Source organism: Schistocerca nitens, chromosome 8, assembly GCF_023898315.1.
Source record: "Schistocerca nitens isolate TAMUIC-IGC-003100 chromosome 8, iqSchNite1.1, whole genome shotgun sequence".
Lineage (NCBI taxonomy): Eukaryota > Metazoa > Arthropoda > Insecta > Orthoptera > Acrididae > Schistocerca > Schistocerca nitens.
In genome coordinates, this window is record NC_064621.1 from 576005475 (window position 1) to 576024276 (window position 18802).

General features: G+C 44.1%; 1 protein-coding gene across 1 annotated transcript in view; it reads right to left on the reverse strand.

Annotated features, from left to right (window-relative positions):
* The window catches only part of LOC126199225 (odorant receptor 67c-like), a 163736-nt gene extending 145198 nt beyond the window's left edge, over positions 1–18538 (reverse strand). Inside the window, exon 1 of the mRNA XM_049936016.1 lies at positions 18443–18538. The gene's annotated coding sequence lies outside the window, so the exon portion shown is untranslated. The remainder of the gene's footprint in view (positions 1–18442) is intronic.
* Positions 18539–18802: the final 264 nt, after the last annotated feature.

The window sequence follows — 18802 nt, forward strand, 5'->3', positions numbered from 1 at the left end:
CTTGCGCCTGGATATCACAGTAGGTACAACAATTCCCCGCGATAGACAATGGTTCTGGGTTCGAGGCCCCGTCAGGCGCTGAGTTATTATCGGACTGTGTGTTACAGCACCATTGATAACTAGTTGACAGATGCTTTAATCTATGTAAAGTGAAAACAGTAGTGGCTGTAATGGGCAAAAATTTATAATTCTCCAAGAAAAGGAAAAAAAAGCACTCCGTCGTGAGACCACGAGTGGCCTACCAGGACCATCCGACCGCCGTGTCATCCTCAATTGAGGATGCGGATAAGAGGGGCGTGGGTCAGCACACAGCTCTCCCTCTCGTTATGATGGTATTCTTGACCGAAGCCGCTACTAATCGGTCGAGTAGCTCCTCAATTGGCATCCCGAGGCTGAGTGCAACCCCTTCAAGAAAAGAAAGTCAACGAAAATAAATTATAGGCAGGCAGGGTCCAGTGGGAGCTGTAATTACCATATGCCAGTGAAACATGGTAGACATTCTAATGCGTTAATGCGGGACCGAGTTACGCTAGAAAAAAATGGTTCCAAATTTTGCTACCAAATGGTCCTCATACTGAATACAGTGTCTAAGTGGCAGGTAATAATAACTTCGACGTTATGCATTTCCCACTCCTTTCACTTTTACCGCCCGCATCTCGTTCCTAATCCATTACACATGGAAAAATTTCTAAACGTCTTTCCTGCATTATCAGCGCCAGATACGCACTTGGCGGCCCAAAATTGGAACTAATTTTTTTTTCCAGCGTACATGAATTCCACATTAACGCATGAGAATATCTACCGAGTTTCGCTGTCATATGGCAATCGCAATCGTCACTAAATCTCTGTAAGTAGCTGCATTTTAATTATAACCACCCGGAATTTGAACTGAGAGCGCTGATAGTAAATGACGTTACAAAAGCTGTGGGAGAGTAGGAAAGAAAGAGGAACGTACCGAACACAAAGAATGAAGAGAAGGGAAAACATTGGGGCATGATTGACTGTGATACGGTAAGATAAAATACATAAGACAGGAGTAATTTACAGCGTTTGATTTTGTGTTTGACTGTGACCGTTATCCTTATAAGTTACTTTTTGGGGAAAGTTACGAGTGAGCTGGTGCGTTCCTGACGCCAGTTTCCACCGATTGTAATTTTGATTTTTGAGTCGACTTCGATGCTTATTTGTCTTCTTCACATCTCTGGTGGCGGGATTTAACAGCAGGGCGTGCGCTCTGCGAGAGGCGGGTGCGGGTATCCGCGGCGTGCGGGGGAGTGACGTCACACTGTGTATGTATGTAGCACGCCGAGAGGCCGAGTCGGCGTCACGAAGGAGCGTGGCCAGCCGCTACGACGTGTTTAATAGTACAAGGCAGATCCATTGCCCATGGTGAAGGGGTTTTCCTAGAGGTTGTAAGGACAAGTTCCTTTGAGTCTGTTACAATTGGAGTCGTCGAGCTGCTTCGGTGGGTTGTGTGCATCTTAACTGAATAATCCAATGTACTAAAACCATTAGGGACTGTTCTAGCTGCTTATCACTCAGTTCGGTGTCATGACTTGATATCTAGACGGCAGTTAAGGAAGTGTAGCTACGCCCAACAAACAGACACGACGCATGGCTGCATACGTAGCTAGAAGTGCAACAAGTAGTGCGTAAGTCGGTGTACGGCTTTCCTAGCCACGCCGGGATGTTTCTCCCATTCTACCTTGTAGTTCATTATTGCAGTCTGGCGTTTATATGTGCACCGAGATAATTGTGTGTCTTTTTAACGTCTAGGCCATTATTTTATTGGTGGTTTTAAGCAAGTGGTTCATTAAATTGTAAGGGCGGTGACTGGCCAAGAAACTCATGGAGGTTAATTGTGGTTGCATTTAGTTGTGACGTATATCACTTAAAGTTATTGGTAACCTGTTCTCTAGATAAGATTGCGTATCTCATGCCTCTGAATATTGTGTGCCGCTGATGTGATTTATGTTGCAGATCGTTGGCAGTGGCCGACGCTAGCAATCACTGAGCCGGGTACCACGGTGGCAGCGTGATATTTAAGGGCCCCCCCCCCTCCCGCCCCTTTCATATCGCGTTACGTTGTTACTGTTTTGTGATTACATCTTTCCGGTGAAGGGTTACGGTGTCTGAAGTTTAAATTGCAGTGCAAAGTTGAGTACATTTCTATTTCATTTTCTGTCCCGTGGATCTATTGTTTTGGTTAAAATCCTTTGATGTGCTCGCGTCTATCTGATTCATACGCAGAATTGAAGCGGCCTCATGTTAGGGGCTATTTGTCACATTATTATGTTCCAGTAGCAACGGTTTTGTGAATATTTTTCATGAATCTACGTGGTTAACCAAACTTAAAAACATTGTTTGGTGAAATTAATGCACCTCCTTAGTCATGGAAGTGGTTTTTGTTTTTACTAGTAAAGCTTTTATGAATATTATTTTATTTAAGGAAAGTTGGCTAGCCAAATGTTGCAAGATATGTGATTTGGACTTAATGTACTTTCTTTGCGGTTGGAAGTAATTAGAGTTCTGATGAAATCGTGCGGACATCTAAGTAATGAAATTTTTCTGAGTTGGTTCACATAGCCACATTAAATTTTTCAAGTTTTATGGGCATAGTTCTAATTAAAGAAATTTGTTCATGTCACTTGTTAAAGTTATGTGGCTTTATAAGGCAATCGCCTTTGTATTACTGTTATGATTGGGATTTGATAAAAGCGTTATCATTCTAATAAAGAATTTGTGGCAACTACAAAGGATTACTCCTGTGATTTCGGTGTGTCTTTGGGATCCGTATCCGGCCACATGCTTCCTCATCTTTTCATAACTGTTCTTCTTCATAATGGCTTCATGGAACACAGGAGGATGGCACATTCAGTAACATAGGGTTTCGTCTGAGTGCTGCCTCTGCCACATCGCTGCCGTGGTACCGTGCGCTTCTTTAACTGTTTGTCCTGCTTTTGAAACGAGGAGGGTGTGTCCTGGATGATCTGACTAGCTTCTCTGCTTGGTACATTTGCTGGATAGTTTGCAAAAGACTCAACGAACTGAGGAAGATAAGATACTTCCAATAAGATTCAAGTGTCATCAACGTAGGACCTTCATGCCGAGGATCATCGTGGACATCTTCTAATCAAACACTCTGATTCAGTGAAATTTTCGAGTTTTAGCCAAACATCAACGTTGCAGCGAACTCAGTCGGCTTTTTAGGAATTCTCAGTGTATAACAAAGAAAAATTAGAATGTCATGTTAAAACACAAGAATATGTAAATCGTTAAAGAATCTTTGTTGTACTCTCCTCAGTGCATTTGAGTTGTTGTATGAAAAATTATTTTCCTGACTATTCTATTTCACTGCTTTCTCCAACATTATGGAAGAATTTTAAGAATGGTGGAGCTGTTTTATACCCCTAGCTGCTTCCCCTGGGTCCCAGACTTCTTTTAGACGGTGAAGAATTGTCTATTTGAAGTTGGTTGTGCATTGATGGTAAATGCCGGATGCACAGGGATTTACTTGACTTTCAGTTGAAACTGCATGGAAAAATGGGGGCCCGCATCTCGTGGTCGTGCGGTAGCGTTCTCGCTTCCCACGCCCGGGTTCCCGGGTTCGATTCCCGGCGGGGTCAGGGATTTTCTCTGCCTCGTGATGGCTGGGTGTTGTGTGCTGTCCTTAGGTTAGTTAAGTTTAAGTAGTTCTAAGTTATAGGGGACTTATGACCACAGCAGTTGAGTCCCATAGTGCTCAGAGCCATTTCTTGAAAAATGGGGCAACAAACTATCAGAGTCGGCTCCACGGAGCTAGATGTAAGAGTTGCTCTACAGCTGCTGTGTGCTGGTTCAGCATGTTGACAAAGGTAGTTTTGAGCGATATCTAAAATGATTCTCTCGTCTGGCAGCCACGTCCGGACGTTTGTAGAACTGCAGAACTTAGGAATTGTGTGCACACCAGATTCTTCTTTTTACATTTAAAGTATCATATAACTTCACTGCTCTAAACTGAATTTAGCAGACCTGTGAGCATTTCCGTCGGATAAGAGCTGTAGTAATATCACTGAAATGTCAATATGGAAAACAGTGGCATTGAAATAATTGTCGTACACTGAAATTGCAAAAAATGGCTTTGGGTTGGATCCACATAGGACTTTGTATGTTAAAGACATCGTATTTATGTTTTGTACCCAGCTACCTGGTGTTAGTTGTAGCTGTAATAGACGGTTTTCTACATCACACACAGCTATGCCAGGTGCAGAATTCGAACCTGAGACCGTAACAGCAGCGTGGTTCCGGACTGAAGCGCTTAGAACCGCTCGGCCACAATGGCCGGCTGTAACTTTCAGTCCGTGGAGTAGTGTACGGGTCTTATTCCAACGCGGGTACGACACGTGGTTCCAGTGGTCAAGAAAGTACAATATTTGGATCAATCTAAGTTCCGTATTCTAAATGAACCGGTAGTGTCCTAAGATAGAAGTCTTTGATGAAGATGCATCTAAAGCGACGTTGATCAGCTTAGTAATGTAATCTACCAGTCGCGGATGCAGCCTATTCACTCTGGCTGTACGGCTATCGATTTGGTCTGCTGATCGCCTATTTTCACAGCTTCCTTTCTGGGTCTACTATATACCGAAAATGTGTCCAGATTGGAAAGCGGTATACTCTCAATTATTGTCGAGTCATAATATTGTCTTCGAGGAAAGACTTGGAGAAAAAAATGCATCGACGACCAGTTTTACTCGACTACAGTGAAATGGAAAATTTGACGGTTTTCAACGAGCGCCCTAATTTGTGCATCATAGGATGGATCGACGTCCGCAACTTTGACGAATAACATCAGTGATTTAAGAATGTTTTGAAAAATAATCGGTGGTAGCACTTTTTTCATGCGTTGCTTCAGGACCATTAATCCATGTAGAATGCGCGATTGATAAATTACTCCTTGGAAATACGGGTATTATTGAGGAAAGAAGATCTGATCGGTCGCGATTTGGAAAACACTGTGAAAAACTTTTTTTTTCAACAGTTACCTACACTTCCCTGTTTCTTCTCAACTTAGGCGTCGTTCTGACTTTGAAATGTGTCGTAGAGGTGTACTAAATTTACAACACTCTCGTCATACAAGGCAGCAGCCTGTGCTTTCCACCAGTTCTCCACGCTGGTCCACAGCTAGTTGTCTGAGCCAGAAAATTGTCCTCATAGCCAGCGTCTCATGTGAACAGAGATGAAACTCAGGGAGAGCCACTTAGGGGCTGTATTGTAGGTGATCATACACTTTCCATTGAAAACGCTGCATGAGCATCTGCATTGACGATAATTGCCATGAAAATGTAAACATCTCCTGGTCTGTAATACATGAGGCGACGTCTCTCTCCTGACACTCATACTTGGCGGGACACAGCATCTGCTGGCATTTATGTTTACTGGACGTCAGCCCCAACTAAGAGAGTACCTGACACTACACACCATCGAACTTCCTTTGACACATCGGATGAAATGTCTGGAAGTGATACTGAACCGGAAACTCAGCTTCAACGACGTCGTTCAGGGTAATTGCAACAGCATCATACACTTGTTTCATCAATTATACCCACTATTGTCGAGTCAACATCTGAAAGTGACGGGCAAGCTCTGCATCTACCGAGCAACGAACCTGCCAACAATGTTATATGGATGCTTCTCTTAGCGTATCACCAGTGACAGCTACCTCAAACCGCTGAAAAGTATACAAAACCGATTCCTACGGTTAATGCTTGGAGCACTTTGATGGGCAAGGATCAGGGTCTCAGTGACGAATTGCACATGGAATTGCACATAGTGCCTAATATCCTTTCAAGTGGAAATGAAGAGATAATTACCCCTACACCCTTTACACTAAAAAAGTCCAGCAACAAGGTGGTAGTTCTTCTGCGAAACATACAACAACAACAACAAAATCACTGAAGATTATTCTGTCCCATCTTGGCGTGGTGGTACACGATCCTTCTATTGGTTCTATTTAAAAAACAGTTGTAGGTTGCAGTATGTTCATTACTAACTTCAGAACGACACGTTTCGCTCAGGTAGGGCATCATCAGCTTAACTGGAAAATATAAAGGGACGACGATATTGCAATATATCCGGCGTGGTCCTATTCTGGACTACTAAAAAGCAAAATAAGCTTCGAAAACCGACCGAATAAAACTGTATAGAGAAACGTAATTACCTCACGTAAAAGATCAGAAACTGTCTTCCCAAAATCATTCTTCAAAAAGGCATGATACCGCATAAAACATACTAAGAAACAACTTATATGGAAAAATATTTAAAAACAGTGCAATAAAATCACTGGGATCAGGCATTAGTAGAGAGTGAAGGAGAAACCGAAAAGTGCATATTCCCTCTTGGAGGAGACGACAGGCTTAGCAGCGCAGTACAGGACTTTGCGAGCAAACAGTGAACAGCCCACACTCTACAACGACCCGAGAGGCTAGTCAGTTTTCATATGGAGTACACGTACGGAATATACGAGCTCATGCAAGATATTCGACTATTTGAAATGACAGTTGACATGCGGTGCTGCCGTGAGGTTTACATTGTGATAACGGCGTAAAATTCAAATTGTAATGGATGAATTAGAAAATCAATAAAACCTAAAAGATGATAAGGAAATATACCGTACACATTGTAGAACATGCTAGACCGGAAACTGTGCACTGACACATAGGAAACCATTATGGTCAAATGCATTGTACGACAATAATGAAATACAATACGTAGAGCAATAAAATGAAGATTAGACTACAAATCTGTAGCTAAAAGATAATAATGCCAAAAAGGTGAAATACAACTGCATGCTCGTGACAAGCGACCGAGGCCCTGGTAATGAACAGTTAAAAACTAATAAATTGTTCAAACAAATTTCAGGCTTCCAGCCGGTCGTCGTTCAATACTTCGCAACCCCCATGTCCGGCCGGAGAGGAGTTTCAGGAGTCGGAGGCGGTCGTGGGATTTGGATTGGATGCAGCGGAGATGAGGGATCCAGGTGAGGTGACGGTCAATGGTGAGGCCAAGGTAGGTGAGGGTGTCGAAAACGTCCTCCGTCCCGCAATATATAGCGTACTGTAACTATTCTGCGCATGCGTCGAAAACTTGATAGTTGAACCACACTGCCCGCCGGCAGCGCCCTCGCTGGTGGAATTGCGGAACTCAGTCGCCCTCTGCGTTGCTGTTTGCCACGGCGGTCGACGCAATCTGTCGTCTTAGATTTGAGCAAATCGTGGAGATTATGGGATTCCATGCACTGTCCTTTTTACAAAAGTTCCTCTTGCAGATTCTTTGACACTGATTGGTAAGATGTTTCCTGTTGATATCACTGCTTTGTTCAGGCACGCTCTTTCCTCAACTAATTTTATGTTTAATCAGGAATATTTTGAACAGACTGACGGTGGCGTCATGGGTAGTCCCTGTCTCCTTTGGTGACCAACCTTCTTATGGAGGATTTTGAAGAGAGAGCGCTTGAATCAGCTGCCCTGAAGCCAACAGTTTTTTGGCGGTATGTGGATGACACTTTCATAGTGTGGCCTCATGGAGAAGATAAATTAATGGAGTTTCTACATCACCTCAACTCCATTCATAGCAACATCCTGTTCACCATGGAAATAGAGAAAGATGCTTGTTTGCCTTTCTTGGATGTCCTGGTTCGAAGGAAGAATGATGGTTCTCTAGGGCATTCAGTTTACCGGAAACCCACTCATACTGATTTGCACCTGCAAGCATCGAGTTGCCATCACCCATCGCAAACCATGAGTTTGCTTAAAGCACTTGTTCATAGTGCTCATACTGTCTCAGATCTATAGCTTACCTCAAGAACTCGCCCATCTAAAGGCAGTATTCAGCGAAAATGGGTATTCCATCCGGCAGATTAACAGGGCACTAACAGTTAAAACTAAGAAGCAGGAAGTGAATAAAGAGGAGAACATGCCGGCACAATCTTCAGCTTTTCTTCCTTTCGTTGGCAACACTTCGTTTAAAATAGCGAGAATCCTCCGAAAATTTCAGGTAAAAGTGGTTTTCCGCCCACCATCGAAGATTTCGGACCTTGTGGGATCAGTTAAGGACAACCTGTTACTACGAAAAGCCGGAATTTACAAGATACCATGCCAATGTGATATGGCTTACATAGGTCAAACCACACGGACCGTGAAAGAACGCTGCACTGAACATCAACGTTACACCCGCCTTTTGCAGCCAAGCAAGTCCGCTATTGCTGAACATTGTATTTCTACTGGACATTCAATGGAGTATGAGAAAACAATGATTTTTTCCACAGCAACGTCTTTCAGGAACTCCATTATTAAAGAATCCGTAGAAATACGACTGGCGGAAAGTCTGTTAAACTGTGACAGCGGCTACCAGCTGGACAGTGCATGGAATCCCATCATCTCCACGATTTGCTCAAATCGAAGACGACAGAGTGCGTCGACGGCCGTGGCAAACAGCAACGCAGAGGGCGACTGAGTTCCGCTATTCCACCAGCGAGGGCGCTGCCGGCGGGCAGTGTGGTTCAACTATCAAGTTTTCGACGCATGCGCACAATAGTCACTGTACGCTATATATTGCGGAACGGAGGACGTTTTCGCTTCCCCCTTACCCAGTGTGGCTTCCGACCCTCCCTCTCTGCTGACGACCAACTCCTCCACCTTGTTCACCTTCTGTCCCTCCAGCTCAACTCCCGTCGCTCCGCCATTTTTGTTTCCCTTGACCTCCAAAATGCCTATGACCGTGTATGGCATCCCGGTCTCCTCTTTAAACTCCAAACCTACGCCCTGCCTATCAATTTTGTCCGTCTGGTCGCTTCCTTCCTCTCGCACCGTCCTTCCTATGTCACCCTCCACAACACCAACTCCCGTATCTTTTATCCCACGGCTGGCGTCCCCCAGGTTTCTGTCCTCTCCCCTCTCCTTTATCTCTTGTATACAGCTGATATGCCCAAGCCACCCCCACCAGTCCACCTTCTCCAGTATGCTGATGAAACCGCCTTCCTGGCTCTCTATCCTACCCTTGAACGGTCTCAACGTACCCTCCAAACCCACCTTAACCAGTTCACCACTTGGTGTAACCAGTGGTTCCTCCGTCTCAACCCCTCCGAAACCCAGACAATCATCATAGGCAGCACCACTCGCTCCTTTCGCCTCCATGATTTCTACCTCACCCTTTATGGTCGTCCTATCCAACTCACCCCCACCCTGAAATACGTTGGCCTCACCCTTGACCGACACCTCACCTAGACCCCTCATCTCCTGACCATCCAGCAGAAAGCCCATTCCCGCCTCCACCTTCTGAAACTCCTGTCTGGCCGGACATGGGGATTGCATCCTTCTACCATCCTCCACACCTACAAATCCCTCATCCGTCCTATCCTTTGTTTCTATTTAGTATTATTGGATATTTGAACATTGATTAATTGTGTTCATGCTAGATGTAGTTTGATTGACCTGCCCCAGTTGCATTTATCTGTATAAGTACAGTAAGAAACTAGCCACAGAAGTACTCTTGTGTGAACGGAATTACATATAGTGACAGTAGAAGGGAGCAGCGTTGCCTGGATCTCCGCCCCCACCCGCTTTTACAAGGCCCTCCAAATCCTTGAACGCCATGCACTCCGCCTTGCCTTCCGTATCCGCCTTCCTTCCCCCACACGGCTCCTGTATGAACTGGTCCCCTTCCCCCACCTCCTCCTGTTCCTCCAACATCTCCGCATCCTTTACATTGTTCGCAGGCTTGATCCCCCCCCACCCTCTGGTTCCCTCCTTCCTCTCCAACCCCCACCCGTTGCCGCACCTCTATCGCTGTATCCCTCCCTCTCTCCACCTCCACACCCTCCATCTCCTTCATCAGGGCAATTTCCAACGCCTCCCCCTCTCGGATGACGAACTTCGCTGTGACATCTACACTTCCTTCCAACTATAACCTGGCCTTGTTCCCCCCCCCCCTCCCCAGGGCCCCCTTTTCCTCTTTCCTCCTTCTCCCAGAGCGGGTTTTCCTCCATCCCCCATTCCCCTGAGACCCTACACCCCATACTTGCCTCTCTCCTTCCCACATCCCTCCCTACCTGGCCCTCTTCCGCGCGCCCCCCACTCACCTCCCCCATCTCTTCCCCTCCCTCCCTTCTTCAGGTCTCCCTCATCTCCTAGCGCCTGGCAGATCCTCTGTATTGCTCTTCATCAGTGTGCCACATCAGTGTTGTTTAGTGCTGTTTCTCGTGTGCGTCAAGAGGTGTGCTTTTAATTGTGTCCTGCCTTGAGGTTCGCCGTCAGTGTTACGTTATGTGCTATGCCATCCGTCGCTACCTTTATGCTCCAGTCATACTGTGCCTTGTGTTCTTTTAACCGTCGCAGTGTGTGGCTTTTTGTGTGTGCTACTTTTAAACAGTTTTTTTTATCTCCATTTTACAGTCACCCCGTTTTTTGTCTATTGTCTTCCATGATGTTCCCCTTTTTTATATCTATGTTCACCTTATTCTCTCCTTTGCTGTTTTTAAATGTCTTCTATTGTTTTGTTCTATGTCTTTCGGCTGAAGAGCAGCGCCTATGCTGCTGCCAGCCCGCCCCGATGGGGAATTGAAATACAATAAAGGAAAAAAAAAAAAAAAAAACGTTTTCGACAGTCTGCGACGGCTCACCTGAATATGAGTGGCAAGTGCCCAGTTTTAAATATCGTGCGAAGTATTGAACGACGACCGGCTGCAAGCCCGAAATTTGTTTGAACAGTCAATTCGCCGGGAAAATTTTAAAATTCACAACTAATAAATTGTTTATAAATGGGAAACATGCAATAATAGAAAACATGATTCTTGCTTCGTAACTGATCATTGAGTAATGTATCCTTCTTAGCGCGTGAATGTTTCACAATTTCGATCTCCTCAAGCAGACTAAGGCTCTTACATTTGGAAGCGTGGTGCAAAACCCGTAAGTTTCCGACCATACGTGGCTGATGGCCACTGGATTACATTGCTTAGCGAAGGCCAAATTATGCTTAACCTGTTCCTTCTTAGTGAGTAAATGCTCCTGAAACGTAATTTTGGAAGCCTCTCCCGACTGGCCTTTATCAGCTGCTTGATATTCACAGCACTCGATCATATATAAGCTAGAGGCAACATATTTACCTTTCTGTGGACGCCTATTGTGAATTCATAGAGCCGGCCAGTGCTTTAGTCTGGAACCGCGCAACCGCTACGGTCGCAGGTTCGAATCCTGGCTCGGGCATGGTTGTGTGTAATGTCTTTAGGTTAGTTGGGTTTAAGTAGTTCTAAGTTCTATGGGACTGATGACCTCCGATGTTAAGTCCCATAGTGCTCAGAGCCATTCGAACCATTTTGAATATATTGATACTGGATTTTATTGTATGTGGTATGCACTGTTCTTATATTCTGACCACGAAAGCGTTTAGCTATGGCATAGGACACATTACCTAAAAATCGAAACTTTGCTGACCTTTTATTTTGAGGCGCAGGACCGAGGGTGCTTTCTCGGTCGCGTGGCGATGTCTACTGCACGTATAATTTGTCAGTGTTGGAGGGGCTGTAGCCATTACTTTCAGATGACCTGACGACGACCTATCCGAGCGTAAACGTCGTTCTTAATAAAGCACATTCTGCAACCTACGACTGTTATTTAAACAGTAGAAATAATCACTGTTTGCTAGGCATCTTCAAGCGGCCACTGCGCGCTCAGAACCGGCATACTCAAGACACTGCCCAAAAGATTTGTGCAAAGCTTCATCGGATTCCGCGGCCCAGAGTGGCTGCGCGGTAAGAGGCGCCATGTGACGGATTGCGTGGGCCCTCACGCCGGATGTTCGAGTCCCTCGGTCATGGGTGTGTATGTCGTTATTATAAGTTGGTTGAAGTTAGCTTAAGTAGTGCTTAAGTCTAGGAATCGATGACCTCAGCAGTTTGATCCCTTACGAATTGACACGCACACATTCACATACACACCACACATACACACCACACACACACACACACACACACACACACACACACACACACACACACACACACACACACACACACACACACACACATCGGATTCCTTCTGTGGCTTCCATTTTGCACCCGACCGAACCTTACTTTCCAAACAGCCTGCGTGACGTCCATTTGAGTAATTAATATATTAAGTTATTAACGAATGGGGATACGATGTAATGTGATGAAAGAGAACGATCGCAACCCGGAAGTCCTTCCATGGCCCACGCTCTCCGTGGATCTTCCACAAACTGAAAATATATTTTTGATGTTTTCTAACATTCTGCGTGGTGTCTGTTTGTTCTAAGTCGTGTCTCCCTACCACTTTCGCGCAACGACGCTCTGAGCGTGTTTTTTAGGGAACTGAAAAGTTTGAACCTGGGACCTCTAGATTTCAGAAGAGTTCAGTGAGACTAGTGATGATATAATTAAATACTTAACGATTTCAGCGTCAGCTCCACTGCACTCCCTGTAAAAGAATCTTAAGACTAACTAAATTTAGTGGAAGGGGTTCAAGGCTTTTCTATTTTTAGTTAGCTGGTAAAATAACGCCGAAAAATCAGTTACGTTTACCATTGGAATTTTTATTCTACTCACAAAACATTATTTATAAATTGTACTATTGATAAAGAGAAATATTTTAATACAGGATGATAAAAACCAACTGCATTCAACAAAAATGTGAACGAATATTCCCTGAATGGGTTTCCAAGATCTTTAATGGATCGAAGGATGACATATGCCATGTTGTTGTTGTGGTCTTCAGTCCTGAGACTGGTTTGATGCACCTCTCCATGCTACTCTATCCTGTGCAAGCTTCTTCATCTCCCAGTACCTACTGCAACCTACATCCTTCTGAATCTGCTTAGTGTATTCATCTCTTGGTCTACCTCTACGATTTTTACCCTCCACGCTGCCCTCCAATGCTAAATTTGTGATCCCTTGATGCCTCAAAACATGTCCTACCAACCGAACCCTTCTTCTAGTCAAGTTGTGCCACAAACTTCTCTTCTCCCCAATCCTATTCAATACCTCCTCATTAGTTACGTGATCTACCCACCTTATCTTCATCATTCTTCTGTAGCACCACATTTCGAAAGCTTCTATTCTCTTCTTGTCCAAACTGGTTATCGTCCACGTTTCACTTCCATACATGGCTACACTCCATACAAATACTTTCAGAAACGACTTCCTGACACTTAAATCTATACTCGATGTTAACAAATTTCTCTTCTTCAGAAACGATTTCCTTGCCATTGCCAGTCTACATTTTATATCCTCTCTACTTCGACCATCATCAGTTATTTTACTCCCTAAATAGCAAAACTCCTTTACTACTTTAAGTGTCTTATTTCCTAATCTAATCCCCTCAGCATCATCCGATTTAATTTGACTACATTCCATTATCCTCGTTTTGCTTTTGTTGATGTTCATCTTATATCCTCCTTTCAAGACACTGTCCATTCCGTTCATCTGCTCTTCCAAGTCCTTTGCTGTCTCTGACAGAATTACAATGTCATCGGCGAACCTCAAAGTTTTTACTTCTTCTCCATGAATTTTAATACCTACTCCGAATTTTTCTTTTGTTTCCTTTACTGCTTGCTCAATATACAGATTGAATAACATCGGGGAGAGGCTACAACCCTGTCTCACTCCTTTCCCAATCACTGCTTCCCTTTCATGCCCCTCGACTCTTATAACTGCCATCTGGTTTCTGTACAAATTGTAAATAGCCTTTCGCTCCCTGTATTTTGCCCCTGCCACCTTCAGAATTTGAAAGAGAGTATTCCAGTTAAAGTTGTCTAAAGCTTTCTCTAAGTCTACAAATGCTAGAAACGTAGCTTTGCCTTTTCTTAATCTTTCTTCTAAGATAAGTCGTAAGGTTAGTATTGCCTCACGTGTTCCAACATTTCTACGGAATCCAAACTGATCTTCCCCGAGGTCCGCTTCTACCAGTTTTTCCATTCGTCTGTAAAGAATTCGCGTTAGTATTTTGCAGCTGTGACCTATTAAACTGATAGTTCTGTAATTTTCACATCTGTCAACACCTGCTTTCTTTGGGATTGGAATTATTATATTCTTCTTGAAGTCTGTGGGTATTTCGCCTGTCTCATACATCTTGCTCACCAGATGGTAGAGTTTTGTCATGACTGGCTCTCCCAAGGCAATCAGCAGTTCTAATGGAATGTTGTCTACTCCCGGGGCCTTGTTTCGATTCAGGTCTTTCTGTGCTCTGTCGAACTCTGCACGCAGTATCTTATCTCCCATTTCATCTTCATCTACATCCTCTTCCATTTCCATAATATTGTCCTCAAGTACATCGCCCTTGTATAAACCCTCTATATACTCCTTCCACCTTTCTGCCTTCCCTTCTTTGCTTAGAACTGGGTTGCCATCTGAGCTCTTGATATTCATATAAGTGGTTCTCTTCTCTCCAAAGGTCTCTTTAATTTTCCTGTAGGCAGTATCTATCTTACCCCTAGTGAGACAAGCCTCTACATCCTTACATTTGTCCTCTAGCCATCTCTGCTTAGCCATTTTGCACTTCCTGTCGATCTCATTTTTGAGACGTTTCTATTCCTTTTTGCCTGCTTCATTTACTGCATTTTTATATTTTCTCCTTTCATCAATTAATTTCAATATTTGTTCTGTTACCCAAGGATAGCTATTAGCCCTCGTCTTTTTATCTACTTGATCCTCTGCTGCCTTCACTACTTCATCCCTCAAAGCTACCCATTCTTCTTCTACTGTATTTCTTCCCCCCATTCCTCTCAATAGTTCCCTTATGCTCTCCCTGAAACTCTCTACAACCTCTGGTTCTTTCAGTTTATCCAGGTCCCATCTCCTTAAATTCCCACCTTTTTGCAGTTTCTTCTGTTTCAATCTGCAGGTCATAACCATTAGATTGTGGTCAGAATCCACATCTGCCCCTGGAAATGTCTTACAATTTAAAACCTGGTTCCTAAATCTCTGTCTTACCATTATATAATATATCTGATACCTTTTAGTATCTCCAGGATTCTTCCAGATATACAACCTTCTTTTATGATTCTTGAACCAAGTGTTAGCTATGATTAAGTTATGCTCTGTGCAAAATTCTACAAGGCGGCTTCCTCTTTCGTTTCTTCCCCCCAATCCATATTCACCTACTATGTTTCCTTCTCTACCTTTTCCTACTGACGAATTCCAGTCGCCCATGACTATTAAATTTTCTTCTCCCTACACTACCTGAATAATTTCTTTTATCTCGTCATACAAGTCATCAATTTCTTCATCATCTGCAGAGCTAGTTGGCATATAAACTTGTACTACTGTAGTAGGCATGGGCTTTGTGTCTATCTTGGCCACAATAATGCGTTCACTATGCTGTTTGTAGTAGCTAACCCGCACTCCTATTCTTTTATTCATTATTAAACCTACTCCTGCATTACCCCTATTTGATTTTGTATTTATAACCCTGTAATCACCTGACCAAAAGTCTTGTTCCTCCTGCCACCGAACGTCACTAATTCCCACTATATCTAACCTTAACCTATCCATTTCCCTTTTTAAATTTTCTAACCTACCTGCCCGATTAAGGGATCTGACATTCCACGCTACGATCCGTAGAACGCCAGTTTTCTTTCTCCTGATAACGACGTCCTCTTGAGTAATCCCCGCCCGGAGATCCGAATGGGGGACTATTTTACCTCCAGAATATTTTACCCAAGAGGACGCCATCATCATTTACTCATACAGTAAAACTGCATGTCCTCGGGAAAAATTACGGCTGTAGTTTCCCCTTGCTTTCAGCCGTTCGCAGTACCAGCACAGCAAGGCCGGTTTGGTTAATGTTACAAGGCCAGATCAGTCAATCATCCAGACTATTGCCCCTGCAACTACTGAAAAGGCTGCTGCCCCTATTCAGGAACCACATGTTTTTTCTGGCCTCTCAACAGATACCCCTCCGTTGTGGTTGCACCTACGGTACGGCCATCTGTATCGCTGAGGCACGCAAGCCTCCCCACCAACGGCAAGGTCCATGGTTCATGGGGGGACATATGCCATCTATAATCTAGGTTTAAATTAAGTTTCATATAAGAGATAACTATCAAAAATTGTCTATAGTGACCCTCAATTATCTTTAATTACTTATTTAACTTGTCGTAAATTACAGTGGCTGATGTGGCTTCTCAATAATTATATAACAGAAATATCATTACGTTTCAGATTTTAACATCAAGTAGGAAATGTGAATACCACGAAGTTTAATTGACGATCAACACTAGTATTACGTAAAAAAGGGATGTAACAGATGAGACTTCTGCAGTTCTGAGTGAAGCCTTATGTGCTCTTATGCAGCATCGTGTGCATTCATTACCTTGTTGGTGGTTAGGCAGCGTCAGGGATTGCCGACGTCACAGCTCCACACACCTCGCTGTCTCGGAAGCAACTCTCTCGAACTTATCCTTACTACTGTTTACCAAAGTTGGTTTAAGAAAAAGGTATTTGGCTGTGTTTTCAACTGACCAATCAGCGTCTCAATGTTAACCTTAAGCTCCGCCTACAAAAATTCTGTCTATCCAATGAGAAACGTTATACTTTTTGTGGTGGGGCAATGTTCTTAACGTTTGCTACGTAACAGAGACGCGTATAGTCTCATGCTAAAACTTGCTGTTGGTGTGGCCCTTTTCGTGTTATCATAAGATCTATACTGCTCTTCTGGAGGGCTCTATCTTTTAACATGGGCTGGGGGATGGACCTCTTGGCGGTGTGCTGGCAATGCGGGTGTCCCATTGTCCCGCTCTTATCGTAGGGGCTTCTAGCCTACACGGCTCTGCTCTCGGCTTCTGTTCTCGTTTCTCCCCTCGGAACTGCGTCTGTTTCATAGTGGGAAGGTATGACAATGCATTTAGACGTTCTTGTGTTAGTCTGTGGTATTCCATTTGCTCACTCGTTGATCGTATTACTTTGGTTAATTTAATGTCAGGATTTTTTCGGAGCTTTTAACATTTTTTAAATGTTAAGGATAATAAGTTGCCGTCTCTTCATCTAAGAATAGATTATGAATGCAGCTAGCCGCTATCTCTGTGTAATGTCTTGTCTGTATAGACGTGTATCTGTTGCCTTTAAGATCCCCTCACCTTTACACATAAATCTATACAGTAAAGTAAGGGCCTCCCATTTCTTGGCTGATCCGTGATAAGACAGGCGAAAAGTTAGACTAATGGAGGATTATTATTATTATCTCTATTTTCATTCGCTCTCTCTCTCTTTCCCTCCTTTATCTACGTACAGTTTTTAGTATAATATTTCATTACGTGAAATCAGCCAAACAGAATCTTTGGTGGAGTCCTTCGTCTTGGTAATCAGCGGCTGGCTTGCTGTAAGAGATCTTTACATTTATTATTACTGTTAAACACTGCATTCACTCGGGAGAATCAATCCTTTGGACAATTTGTTCCTTTTACGAAAGATTGCGAATTCCAGATGTGTACGAAGCCTTTTTGGACGATTTAACACAGACTCAGTGATTGCAGGCTCTCTTCGACACAGCTGAGGCTTCCCCACTAATTACAGGGCCAACGTGATCATTAAATGATTCAGAAAAACTCATTCGTTCATTCACTCCAGAACAAAAAAGTCACAAACCTTACTTATGAAGGAAATTCTGTATTAAATCTATCTTCATTACATGTCCAGATCTTCGGTGATTCCACGCCTTACTTATTTTCCATTTACAGTCTCTTTCTCTTCAAACAAACCGCTAGCGGCACAAATGTTAATAGGCTCGCTTTAGCGAGAAGAAAAGCAGAATATGTATCTCTCAGAAACACGTCAATCCCTCACAAGATACTCCAGAAGCTGACCTAGTTACCACTCTAACAACCATGGAGAATGCATATATGCATCTCTGTTATTTCAAAGAATAAACGCACTAGAAAATACTTTGGCGTCGTCGAGCTGTCGCCGCATATATTGCGAGAAAATCAGATCAGATAACTTTTCCAAAGTGAATGAATGTGGATGGTTTGATTGAAAATGATTAATTGGTGTGTGGTAGAGGGTATTTTCTATGGGGACATTACAAGCTATGTGACATTCTGCCGGATTTGCTATCATGTCAGGGTTTTCATGGAAAGTGTTGGATTTGCCTGACACCTTACAGTTTTTGGGAACACTTTGATCGTTATGTTAGCCATGTCAAAATTTTCTTACAGATGGGAGAAGAAGGTTTCATAATCAGCGAAGTTCCTTTTCTTTTTTACCCTGTAGTGGAAGTTCATCGGGTCTGTTTATTGCAGAACGAAAGAAAGCCTTTTCGTGTTCAGGATGACTTAGGATGCGGCAAGAATAGTTACGTCGGAAGATGTAGGTTTACTATAGATCTGAGGACGCTTTTGACATTGGCGGCACTTCCAGTTCAGGTTCCGCGCTCTGGAACCTCTCGGGGACAGAGCTCACCTGGTCGTGGCAGCAGCCCGACGAGCCGGCACAGCCAGACGTTGAAGCCCAGGTAGTGGCGCGGCGTCGTGACGTCGCCGCGTAGCGTCTGCAGCAGCCCGGGCGCCCGCTGCCCCCGCGCCCGCTGCGGCGCGCCTCCCGCCTCCGCCGCCGCCTCCGCCGCCCCCGCTGCGTCCGCCACCTGTCGCAAAGCACGGCGCCTCACTGGCCACATTCCGCGTGCCTGAACACTGCTGCGCCGCGCCGCGCATTTTCTGCGGGAATGCCCCGCGTGTGCCAGCTTTATGGACGAGGCTCTGGGGACGCAGAACGTCGCCCAGAAAGAAGCACCCTTCACGCACTTGGCTGGGCTCCAGCGCG